This window comes from Pan troglodytes, chromosome 7 (genome assembly GCF_028858775.2).
Source record: "Pan troglodytes isolate AG18354 chromosome 7, NHGRI_mPanTro3-v2.0_pri, whole genome shotgun sequence".
Lineage (NCBI taxonomy): Eukaryota > Metazoa > Chordata > Mammalia > Primates > Hominidae > Pan > Pan troglodytes.
Window position 1 is genome coordinate 57734839 of NC_072405.2, and position 12618 is coordinate 57747456.

The 12618-nt window shown below is 37.4% G+C and overlaps 1 long non-coding RNA gene across 6 annotated transcripts in view; it reads left to right on the top strand.

Annotated features, from left to right (window-relative positions):
* LOC104007596 (uncharacterized) overlaps nt 1–12618 on the top strand; it is a 69495-nt gene that overhangs the window by 20176 nt on the left and 36701 nt on the right. For all 6 annotated transcript variants that reach the window (XR_010159541.1, XR_010159540.1, XR_008536718.2 and 3 more), the window contains one exon: nt 4435–4585. This is a non-coding gene — a long non-coding RNA (uncharacterized LOC104007596). The remainder of the gene's footprint in view (nt 1–4434; nt 4586–12618) is intronic.

Genomic DNA, 12618 nt, shown 5'->3' on the forward strand with positions numbered 1-12618 from the left:
GATGTATCTGTCAAGTAGAATTCAATGTATTTAGATACTCTGCCCTCAAAGTGGTGGACCCTAGGTCCCTCTTCATTAAGTATGGGCTGCACATAGTTATTTGATTAGAATGTATACAGCATGGAAAGGGGAACTTTATAGTGATTTTACAGTCAGAAACCTAAAAAACCCTCCCTTGGTAATCAAAGTCAATATGAACAGTGACAATTCATTTTGTTTGTTCCCTGACATGATGTAATTAGAATGACCCCTTACCTCTGTGATCATTCTCCCTAAGACCCATAGCTGCTGTCTGACTGTGTGAAACATAGACAAATGCCAATGAAGGGATAGTCTAGAAAATATGTCACCTGTACTCAAGACTGTTCAAAGTCATTAAAAACAAGGAAAACCTGAAAAACTAAGGAGCCTGAGGAGTACCCTAAAGAAACATGTTGACTAAGTTTAAGACAATATTTTATATGGAATCATGTATTAGAAAATAATATTGGGGGGCTGGGTGCAGTGGCTCACGCCTGTAATCTCAGCACTTTGGGAGGCCGAGGTGGGTGGATCATGAGGTCAGGAGATCGAGACCATCCTGGCTAACACGGTGAAACCTCGTCTCTACTAAAAATACAAAAATTAGCCCAGCGTGGTGGTGAGCGCCTGTAATACCAGCTACCCGGGAGGCTGAGGCTGAAGAATTGCTTCAGCAGGCGGAGCAATGCTGAACCCGGCATTCGGAGGCTTGAACCCGGCAGGTGGAGGTTGCAGTGAGACGAGATTTCACCACTGCACTCCAGCCTGGGTGACAGAGCAAGACAAAAAAAAAAAAAAAAAAAGAAAATAATATTAGGGGAAAACTTAGAAAATCTGAATAAAACATGAGCTATAGTTAGTAGTAATGTATTAATATTCATTAATTTGTGACAAATTAATCATAACAATATATTATGCTAATAATAGGGTAAACTGTGTGTGGGCTGTATGGTACTTTCTATACTATATTAGAAACTTTTTGATAAATCAAACTATTCTAAAATAATGTTTATGAAAACAAAATAAATTTCAGTCAATAGAAATAAGCACCTTAAAAGAGAGTAGATAATGTAATAGTGGCTTCATGTTGAGATGAGGAATGAGCCGTATGTCTCTTAGTGAAAATAATTTTACATGTTAAAGTATTTATATTATGGGAATGACTGATATGTGTTGTGTGTTTAGATAACTGAATTTATGATATACTCTGGAGTTTTCTTTTTCTTCTATTAATTTTTTGTATGTACACTATACCAATAAAATCAAGAGGTTCTTTTTTTAACATTTCCAAAGTAAAATAAAATGCTAAAGAATTGTCTTTCATATGTTGTCAATGGGCAATATGGCATTCTGCCTTTTGTTTTGCAGGAAAGGAATACATAAGAGAGAAGTGCCCACCAGTGTAAGACTCTGCTCTAATTTCAGTTCTGTATTTATTGTCTTGAAATAAGTTAATGCAAATACGCAAATAAAAACACAGCAATGAATTCAAAGGCATCACTAAAACCAATGATAATAAAGCAATATAAATGATATTCTAAGACATTAGATTAAATGGAATCATTAATAATATTTAATTAAAATTAGAGAAGGCAAAATAAAGATGGAGGTGGGGTGGGGTTAGGGGTGGGGAAGGGAAACAAAGTATAAATGCAATGAATAGGAAACAGTTATAAAGATATTAGATATTAATACAAAATGCTAATATCACTTTAAATGTGAATGGTCTAAATTGACCAATTAAAAGACAGAGAATGTCAGAGAGGATAAATAGGACCCAACTCTATGTTGTCTATTAAAATAAAGAAGTAAGGAAGTAGAGAATGTCTCAAAAAAGGAAAGCACCCAAAAGACAAAATCCAAGGTGGCAAAGAAGAAAATGGCTGAAAAAAAATACCTTGGATTTAGCTATTAAGAATTCACGTGTGATCTCTGTATTAATCATGTTTGTAGACTCTTAAGAGGAGAAGTTGAGTTGTACTCGATTGAGGGGATTGAGGAGTATAAGACTACTAAGTGGAGTCAGTGAATACATTCTTCTTCGGAATTTTTTGAGGGAAAAATGAAAGATCAGACAGCAGTTTGAAGAGGAGTCCTGGTGAAAAAGTTTCTTCCATTTATTTTGACTCCTTCCTTCCTTCCTTCTTTCCTTCCTCCCTCCCTCCCCCCTCTCCCTTTCTTTCTTTCTTTGTTTTCCTTCTTTCTTTCTTTCCTTCTTTCTGTCTTTTTCTTTCTTTCTTTCTTTCTTTCTTTCTTTCTTTCTTTCTTTCTTTCTTTCTTTCTTCTTTCGTCTTTCTTTCTTTCTTTCCTTCTTTCTGTCTTTTTCTTTCTTTCTTTCTTTATTTCCTTCTTTCTGTCTTCTTTCTTTCTTTCCTTCCTTCCTTCCTTCCTTCCTTCCTTCCTTCCTTCCTTCCTTCCTTCCTTCCTTCTTTCTTTCTTTTTTGAAATGGAGTCTCACTCTGTTGCCTGAGCTGGAGTGCAATGGTGCGATCTCATCTCACTGCAACCTCTGCCTCCCAGGCTTAGGTGATTCTCCTGCCTCAGCCTCCCGAGAAGATGGTATTACAGGTACCCGCCACCACACCCAGCTAATTTTTGTATTTTTAGTCTCGAACTCCTGACCTCAGGTGATCCAACCACCTCAACCTTCCAAAGTCCTGGGATTACAGGCGTGAGCCACTGCATCTGGCCTATTTTGAACTTTCTGGTGTGGGAAATGATGCATATATGTGATGTATGTGGAAGAAATCAGTATTATGTAAGATTCAGAATTCAAGATGTACAATGACAGATGAAATAAGGTGATGGCATAAGGAAGGTTCTGAGAGTATGTAGATATATTTATGCAAATTATATAAGAAAACTGAGGGAATTCATTTCTTGACATGTCATTTTCTCAACAAATTATGAGATGTATACATGTTCTCACTCGTAAGTGAGAGCTAAGCTATGCATACACAAAAGCATATAGAGTGGTATAATGGACACTTGAGACTCAGAAGTGGAGAGGCTGGAAGGGGGTGAAGAGTGAAAAACTACCTATTGGATAGTAAATGTACACTATTTGGGTGGTGAGTGCACTAAAAGCCCACACTCCACTACTATATCATTCATCCATGTAACAAAATGTCATTGTACTCCTAAAATTATTGAAATTAATTTTGTAAGTACATGGTGTCTCATTAGATTTCAGAAGAAGAAGAAGCTTGAAATGGAAGTGTGGGTCTGTTGTAATAAAACAGAATATATACTGTGAAGTAGCTGTCATGTCTCAGTGTTTATGGGAGCCTAAAAAAGTCGAACTCAGAAGTAGTGAGTAGCATGGTGACTACCAGAAGCTGGGGTAAAGGTGGTGGGCGGGGAAAGAGGAAATGTTGGTTAAAAGTTTCAAAGTTTCAGTTAGACAGGAGGAATCATCTCTTGTACAGCAGAGTAATTATAGGCAATGGCGTATAATTTCTAAATGCTAAAACAGTGGATTTTAAATGTTCTTGCCACAAATAAATAAGTATGTGAGGTGATGGATATGTTAATTAGCCTTATTTGATCATTCCACAGTGTATACATGTATCAAAACATCACGTTGTATCCCATAAATAGATACAATTAGTATTTGTCAATTAAAAATGAAAAAAGAAGACAATGGTAATTGTGCTCAATGGTTTCATACTCTAGAGGGGAGTGGGATGTAAGACAGTATAGAAACCAATATTGTATAAGGCAGAATATTTAAAAATAATACATCATATTAAAACCAGCTAAGACTTTCGGAGTAAAAGATTATGGCGGCTGTTTACAAAGACCAGAGCAGGGAGTTCCAGGTAGTTTCTGTCTAAGTAAGCTTTAACCACTTAGAAACTGGGAGTGTGAAAAGGGGTCTTTCTGCAGGCTGACTTTTTATTGGATACATTCTAGATCCTCGAGTTGTAAAGTCCAAGGGTTATTTCCTGAATTCTTGCTCTAAATTTGCAGCATTCATTTCTTAGTGTTTATTTTACATTCAGATGACAGCCACATTTGCCAGAATCAAGACACTTCTATGACTTTTATTCAATTACAGCATATAGATACATAATATGTTCTTTTATATTGCAAACAAACATATTTTTCCATCCTTGATGAATCTTTCGATCTACTTTTGTAGCCTTGCTGCTTTCTGATTGAAAAGTCAAATTTTAACATGTTTAAAATGTGTTTCTAGGATGTGTTAATCATATGATGGCATGGTGATTAATTGAGAGATGTCCATGTTGTAACAAGTTTTTCCAATCTTCAGTTGTTATTCTTTTAGTAATTAATGAGTATATAAAGAGAGGACTTGCTAAAGGTAAAGCTTGGATCGTTAAGGTGACATTTTGTTAAGGTTAAAGCAAATTATATAATCTTCTGAAGGAGCGCTTCTGGTTTTCCCAGCTCTGGCCAGGACAGCCTATCTGTGCAGGAGGCATTGCTGGCACCCCGTGGGGACTGAGGACCAAGGAGGAGCTGCTCCCCCACACACGGTTCGTACTTCTGCTCTGTGAAGAGAGACAACTGTGCCCTGTTACCTTCACTGAACTATGAGGTGTGTCCTGATGCTGTGCATGACATCTTGGGTTTGCAGAACTGTTCACTCTCTCCCTGGATTTAAAATGAGTTCAAATTATAAGACCTTCATTTTATTGGTAATATATTAAAATTTTGGGGAAAGAACTAGTTTTAAAACTTTCTATTAAGCCTAAAGTAGTGGCAACTTTCATAATTAGATTGCACAATATTGGATAGCTTAAAAATTTCAAAATTGCCAATTTGTTACTTGTCTGTATTTGATGTATACTGTAAAATACAAAATGCACTTTATGTTTTCCATCGTGCAACAGTGAAACACTAGAGATTCATTCAATCATATAACGGGTATTTATTGAATGTCCATGATACATCAGGCAACTTGGATTGCTAAGATAAATAGGATGTTTAAGTAGTGTCATTTAGTGTTACAGATATGATGACAGAAGTATGTGCTGTATATATTAATGCTTCTAAAGCAAAGTGTGGGCAGGCAGATTACTTTATAAAAAGAAATAAAAGTCATCTCAATTAGAAGGAAAGAAGTAAAACTAGCTCTATTTGCACTTGAAATTATCTTTCACATATAAGATCCTAAAGCAACCAGAAAGAAGCCATTAGAATGAAGAGCTGGCAAGTTTAGCAAGGGTTTGGTATACTCAGTCAATATACAAAAATCAATCTGCCTTTATGCACTAGCAATGAAACAATCCAAAATTTAAATGAAAACAATTCCATTTACAACAATAGCATCCAAAATGAAATGCTTAAGAACACATTTAGCAAAAGAAGTGCAAGACTTCTACACTGAAAACTAAAAAACATCGTTATGTGTGAAGGGGAGGGAAGAAAGGAGGCTAGAGGATAACTTAAGAATTAAGGGCATCTTATTTTGGGTTGATAATGTTGAGGATGCTTATGACTGAAAGGGAGTTATTCATTCTTCAGTGATTTCTTAATTTGAAATATGGAACCAATGTTTCTGCATAACATAAACATACAACTGAATTAAAGTGAAAATTCTAAGGTTCCCATTATTGCTATACTTATGTTTATGAGAGTATTTTAAGATTTTATCAAGTTCCCAAAGTACTCGAAAAAGAAAAAAAAATCATGGTGGGTATTATATAGCTTAAACATTCCAGTTTGCCCAGTCTTGATAAAAATCACTTAAAAAAACAGAAAAAAATTGAATTTTTTTAGGTTTGATTTGGTTGTTGTCATTTCAAAATCTAGGTTCCCAATCAGCTTTCTGATTGCTATCTGATAAAGGTAATTAAAAATAGATCCATACAGCACATTAGAGCATTACTGCTTATGAAAGGATTCCAAATAAAGTGTTCAAATACAGGGGTTACCTTAGTCTAGAGATGTTAATATTTTATAATATCAAGCTCCATGGTACATATAATTCACTTTATAAGCTATTAAAAAGTTATAACACTTTATATGTTTTATAAATGATTTTCCCCAAGCCCAGATCACTTACAGTAATAAATACATAAATACACAAACACGTGTATATATATATACACACACACACATACACACACACGCACACATACATAGTAAAAAGCTATCTGATTTTCCCTAGGATTAATACTTTCTGAAGAGCCAAATTTCTCAAAAGGCACAAGAATTTACCACTTTAAGCTCAAAAACCTAAAAATAAAATTAGCAAACAAATCACCATGCTTTATTTTGTGGTAAATTTTTCAAAAATGTATTTCATATCATTCAGACTTCTTAAACCAAAGAAAAGTTTAAAATATTTTGTCATTATAAAAATATGAATTATTATGTTTTGATTTTAAACATTGAAAAATTTCAAATATTATTAGAATTAAGTGACAAAAAGTCCACATAGGACCAGACCAAGCTCTTGTAGCCCTTTTTAATAAAGTATATGATTTCAATTTTTCTTATTTTTTCATACTTTCTTATTTCTCAGTCTATTTCTAAGAGGTAAGCTGGCTGTAGGGGTGAGGGGCGAGTGTATGCACTGTATAGCTAGCAGGCATTGCAAAAACCTGGCATAATTTCTGGACAATGAGAGTGTCATGCCTTTGCGATGTGCGGCGTAAGTAGAGCGGATGCCTATGACGGCCCTTCCCATGGCCTGGGCATCAGAACTGCTTCAGAGTCCAAGGAGGGGTCCTAGGTCACCCGCTATTGTGTGTGGAGGATTGTCCTCAAACTTTTTTCTCCCTTTTAAATAAAATTGATATCTTAGAATTGTTACTATATAGGGAGACACAACTATACCAAATAGTTGTCATCTGCTTTTTGACTATGTGAGCATTGAATAAGTATAAAAACACTTCAGAATAAAAGCAAATGTAAAACAGCCTGGGGAATACCTTAAATTTGGAATGAAAACCCAGCAGCTATTTGCAGGCGTATCAATATGGAAGATAACTTGAAATTAAATTGTTCTCAACAAATAACACAGAGCTTTAGGTGCAATTGACTCTTAAATGTATTTGAATGAACTTGGAGATCATATGCTATATCAAGGGGCAACTCTAAGATAATCAATAGAAGTTTTAAAAGATGGAGATTTTGGTTCAATAAAATAAGAAAATTCTAATGATGAAAGTTTTCATTGTAATAGACCCCTCGGGAGCTGGGCACTGTTCTAATGGTCTTGCAGCATTAATTTGATCTCAATCCCCATGGGCAAGACCTCAGTACATGTCTATATCAAAGCGATAGCTAGAGGAAGAAGAAGGGGAAATAGGGTAGGGAGAGAATGGGCAGAGGAACAGGAGAAATACCTTCAGGAATGGTGAAACTGAGTCACAGAAAGGTTAAAGCAATCACATGGGTGGAAAGTCATAGGGTCAGGGTTTGAACCTAGGAAGGCTGAATCCAAAGCCCACAATCTCAACCTATAAGCTATGATGCCACCCAACTACGAGTTTATACTGAATATTCTAAAACAAACTCTCACGTTGTAAACCCAGGTATGGGAAATATTTACCAAAACTGGCCCAATTATCAAAAATAAACAAGTTTTTTCTCCTGCAGCTTACAGTTCACAGGACGTGGCCTCCTTTATGCATAGCCCAGGAGGTGCACTGGGGTTAGGATCAGCATGCCCTGGGCAGTTCCCTGTGATCACGGTGCTGCCTTGCTTTCTGGCAGCCTCCTTCTGGCTCTGCTTTGGGTTTGTAATCAGGAGGGTCTACATTAAACCATATAAAAATAAAGCCTACAGCTGTTATGCTCATGGGTGATGACTGGTAATGAGACCTAGAAAGCCCTCTAGCAAGGCTGCCTTCCATATAGTGGGAAATAATTTTTTTATGTAAAGCACTTAGCCTAAAGTGTCTCTGTGTGTGTGTGTTTCACATCCATTTGTTCATGCACCCATTATTTCTTTTGCTTTCCAAATAAGGACATTTGCATATGTGACCCCCTTTTTCTTGGAAGGCTCTTCTTCAACATTTCTCCTTTCCTTTAGTTTTCTTCTTAAGGGGCACCTAGAGTGAGAGGCCTTCCCTCTCTATCATTCTCTCACACTTTTTCTTGTTTGTTTCTTTATTGAGTTGATTTTTTTTTCAGGCTTCTGTTTGCTTCTTTTCATCTCTCTCCCCATAAGAATGGAAGTTCCAGGAGGCTAGGGTCCACTCTTTCTTGTTTCCATTGTATGCCCAGCACCTGACGCACAGTCTGGTACACTGTACAGCAGGGGTCCCCAGCCCCCATGCAGTGGATGGGTGCCAGTCTGCAGCCTTGTTAAGAAAGGAGCCACACAGCAGGAGGTACTGCCTGAGCTCCACCTCCTGTCAGATCAGCGGGGGCATTAGATTCTCCTAGGAGTGCAAACGCTGCTGTGAACTGTGCATGTGAGGGATGTAGGCTGAGCACTCCTTATGAGAATCGAACTAATGCCTGATGATCTGAGGTGGAACAGTTTCATCCAGGAACCAACCCCCACCACATCGGTCAAAAAACTGTCTTCCATGCAACTAGTCCCTGGAGCCAAAAAGACTGGGGACTGCTGCTGCAGAGGATAAATACATGCTTGTAAATGGATTTAAAAAGTTTATTGGATACTGCTACACATCAATTGGCAAAGAAAGAAATTAAAAGGATGGTTCCTTCTCTATGAAAACTTACAGTGTAATTCTAAGTCAATTTACAATGCCATATGACAGTGATGTGTGATATGTACCGGGAACAAAATGGACAATGTTTGACAAACATTATATTTATCTGGGGGAGTCAGAGAAAATAACCTGAGTGATGCCCCACTTCGGAGGATGCTTCTTTGAGTAATCTCTGAGGCATTTTCCATGGCCAAAATGTAAAGCACTGATAGAGAGAAATCATTTCTGCCTGTCTGGCAGACACAAGTGGCTTTGTCTTACTGCATGCCCATGCATCCATGGATCTATTAACAGCTTCTGAGGTGTAGCCAGGGACATAATAACACATAACCCAACAAACAAAAACACATGATAGGGGCTCTATGTATAAATTTATATTCACCAGATTTGCAGAAAGAAAAACTGAGAATTCTCTGCAATTAATATAAAGCCCAGGGCTAAAGACCTGACCATGTTAATGCACATAACTTTGGAAAATAGACGAGGTGTGATAGACTCTTCTAAGAGTTTTAGTAAGTCCCAAATAGGATAAGGCAACAATGAGTACCTCACTGCATACTTTTAGTAGGTTACAGCATGCAGATAGTGATACATTTAACTAAGTAACTATATATAGTTCATACTATGGGCTTAATCATTTTAGAAGAATCTTATTTTAAAATTCTCTGCAATTTGAGCAATGAAGTGCAGGTTGGGTGGTGCAGTTGGATGAGCTGCTCCCTACAAATGGGCTTGGAAAGGTCAGTGCCTATCTGGTGGGAAATCATATTTTTCCTGACTATTTGAGACAGTCAGGGTGGGGGCCAGTTGGGCTGTAGAAGATTGTCTCCCTTCAGTGTCTGTGAAAGAGCTTCTAAGGAGAGTGAGAAGCCTTTGGCATGCAGCAAAATCTTTACATTGGAGAGAACATAGAGTCATTGGAAATTAAAAGCCACTTCTAGAACACTAGGAACAAGCAAAATAGAACTGCTGAGTTGCAGATTTTTGCTTTTAAGTTGAGGTTATCTGAAAATTTTTGAGGTAAGCTAAACACTCTCTGGCCTTCCGACCTCCATCTTCCCACGGCAGCCAATCAGACCTCAGAGTGCCCTGTGAGCTTCTGTAAGCTGCTAAGAAACCACCTAGGAGCTGACCACTTCCTCATCCAAATAAGCCTGCTTGCTCTTTTCATCTTCCTAGATACTTAGCCTATTTTGCTTATTAAACAAATAGAGAATATGATGATACCATGATTCTGATTCCACAAGCCACATGTAAAACCTACTAATCTCAAATTTATACTTGTTAACACTGTGCATGCCCCAGCATTGTGCTAAGGTATATTTACAAATTCGCTGATCTGGAGGGAATTAAATACACTGAAGTAGGATCTAAGTGCTAATAATATAACTCAGGAGAAGATTTATACTGCACCAAAGAAATAACTGGAGCCCAATGCTGGGTAGGAACTATGTCACTGTCAAAGATGCAAAGAGCAGCTGAGCATAAGGAGGGGCTCTGGCTTAAAAGCTTCCCTCTCAGGGCTCTGTCCAGGCACTAACCATGAGCAAGATGTGGATCATCCTCCCCTGGGTTTCACACCAGCGTGTGCTGGCACCACCCTATTTTTCATTCTTTATTCTCTTTACTCCCTACATTTATTTCATGAAAAACAGAGACGATTTATTGTTCAATATGTTTGCCTGTGTGATCCTATTGTGAAACTTTTGCCATTGCATGTTTGTTGTGTTTTATGTATGACATTTCATGCCTTCAAGTGCCCTATGACATAAACAGAAAGAATACATTCAATTTTTTATAAAAGAAATCAGGCTCAGATGGTTCCTCTGGGTTCTGCCCAGTCCACACAGCTTGTAAGTAACCAAGATGGGTGAGGACCCAGAGCTTCTCATGTCCATCCCAGCCATCCACATGGACCTGCCTCCTACCCTCAACTTGAGTAATTATCTATTTTCTTTAAGACATAAATCAGTTTTCAAAGGGAATGCTTCCAGATTTTGCCCATTGAGTATGATATTGGCTGAGGGTTTGTCATAAATAGCTCTTATTATTTTGAGATACATCTCATCAATACCTAATTTATTGAGAGTTTTTAGCATGAAGGGCTGTTGAATTTTGTTGAAGGCCTTTTCTGCATCTGTTGAGATAATCATGTGGTTTTTGTCTTTGGTTCTGTTTATATGATGGATTACATTTATTGATTTGCATATGTAGAACCAGTCTTGCATCCCAGGGATAAAGCCCACTTGATCATAGTGGATAAGCTTTTTGAAGTGCTGCTGGATTTGGTTTGCCAGTATTTTACTGAGGATTTTTGCATTGATATTCATCAGGGATATTGGTCTAAAATTCTCTTTTTTTGTTGTGTCTCTGCCAGGCTTTGGTATCAGGATGATCCTGGCCTCATAAAATGAGTTAGGGAGGATTCCCTCTTTTTCTATTGATTGGAATAGTTTCAGAAGGAATGGTACCAGCTCCTCTTTGAACCTCTGGCAGAATTCGGCTGTGAATCTGTCTGGTCCTGGACTTTTTTTGGTTGGTAGGCTGTTAATGATTGCCTCAATTTCAGAGCCTGTTATTTGTCTATTCAGAGATTCAACTTCTTCCTGGTTTAGTCTTGGGAGGGTGTATGTGTCCAGGAATTTATCCATAGGATGCCCTCTCTCACCACTCCTATTCAACATAGTGTTGGAAGTTCTGGCCAGGGCAATCAGGCAAGACAAAGAAATAAAGGGTATTCAATTAGGAAAAGAGGAAGTCAAATTTCCCTGTTTGCAGATGACATGATTGTATATTTAGAAAACCCCATAGTCTCAGCCCAAAATCTCCTTAAGCTGATAGTCAACTTCAGCAAAGTCTCAGGATACAAAATCAATGTGCAAAAATCACAAGCATTTCTATACACCAATAATAGACAAACAGAGAGCCAAATCATGAGTGAACTCCCATTCACAATTGCTTCAAAGAGAATAAAATACCTAGGAATCCAACATACAAAGGATGTGAAGGACCTTTTCAAGGAGAATTACAAACCACTGCTCAATGAAATAAAAGAGGACAAAAACAAATGGAAGAACATTCCATGCTCATGGATAGGAAGAATCAATATCGTGAAAATGGTCATACTGCCCAAGGTAATTTATAGATTCAATACCATCCCCATCAAGCTACCAATGACTTTCTTCACAGAATTGGAAAAAAACTACTTTAAAGTTCATATGGAACCAAAAAACAGCCCACATTGCCAAGACAATCCTAAGCCAAAATAACAAAGCTGGAGGCATCATGCTACCTGACTTCAAACTATACTACAAGGCTACAGTAACAAAAACACCATGGTATTGGTACCAAAACAGAGATATAGACCAATGGAATAGAACAGAGCCTTCAGAAATAATACCACACATCTACAACCTTCTGATCTTTGACAAACCTGACAAAAACAAGAATTGGGGAAATGATTCCCTATTTAATAAATGGTGCTGGGAAAACTGGCTACCCATATGCAGAAAGCTGAAACTAGATTCCTTCCTTACACCTTATACAAAAATTAATTCAAGTTGGATTAAAGGCTTAAATGTCAGACCTAAAGCCATAAAAACTCTAGAAGAAAACCTAGGCAATACCATTCAGGACATAGACATGGGCGAGGACTTCATGTCTAAAACACCAGAAGCAATGACAACAAAAGCCAAAATTGAGAAATGGGATCGAATTAAACGAAAGAGCTTCTGCACAGCAAAAGAAACTAACATCAGAGTGAACAGGTAACCTATAGAATGGGAGAAAATTTTTGCAATCTACCCATCTGACAAAGGGCTAATATCCAGAATCTACAAAGAACTTAAATAAATTCACAAGAAAAAAATCAAACAACCCCATCACAAAGTGGGCAAAGGATATGAATAGACATTTCTCAAAAGAAGACGTTTATGTA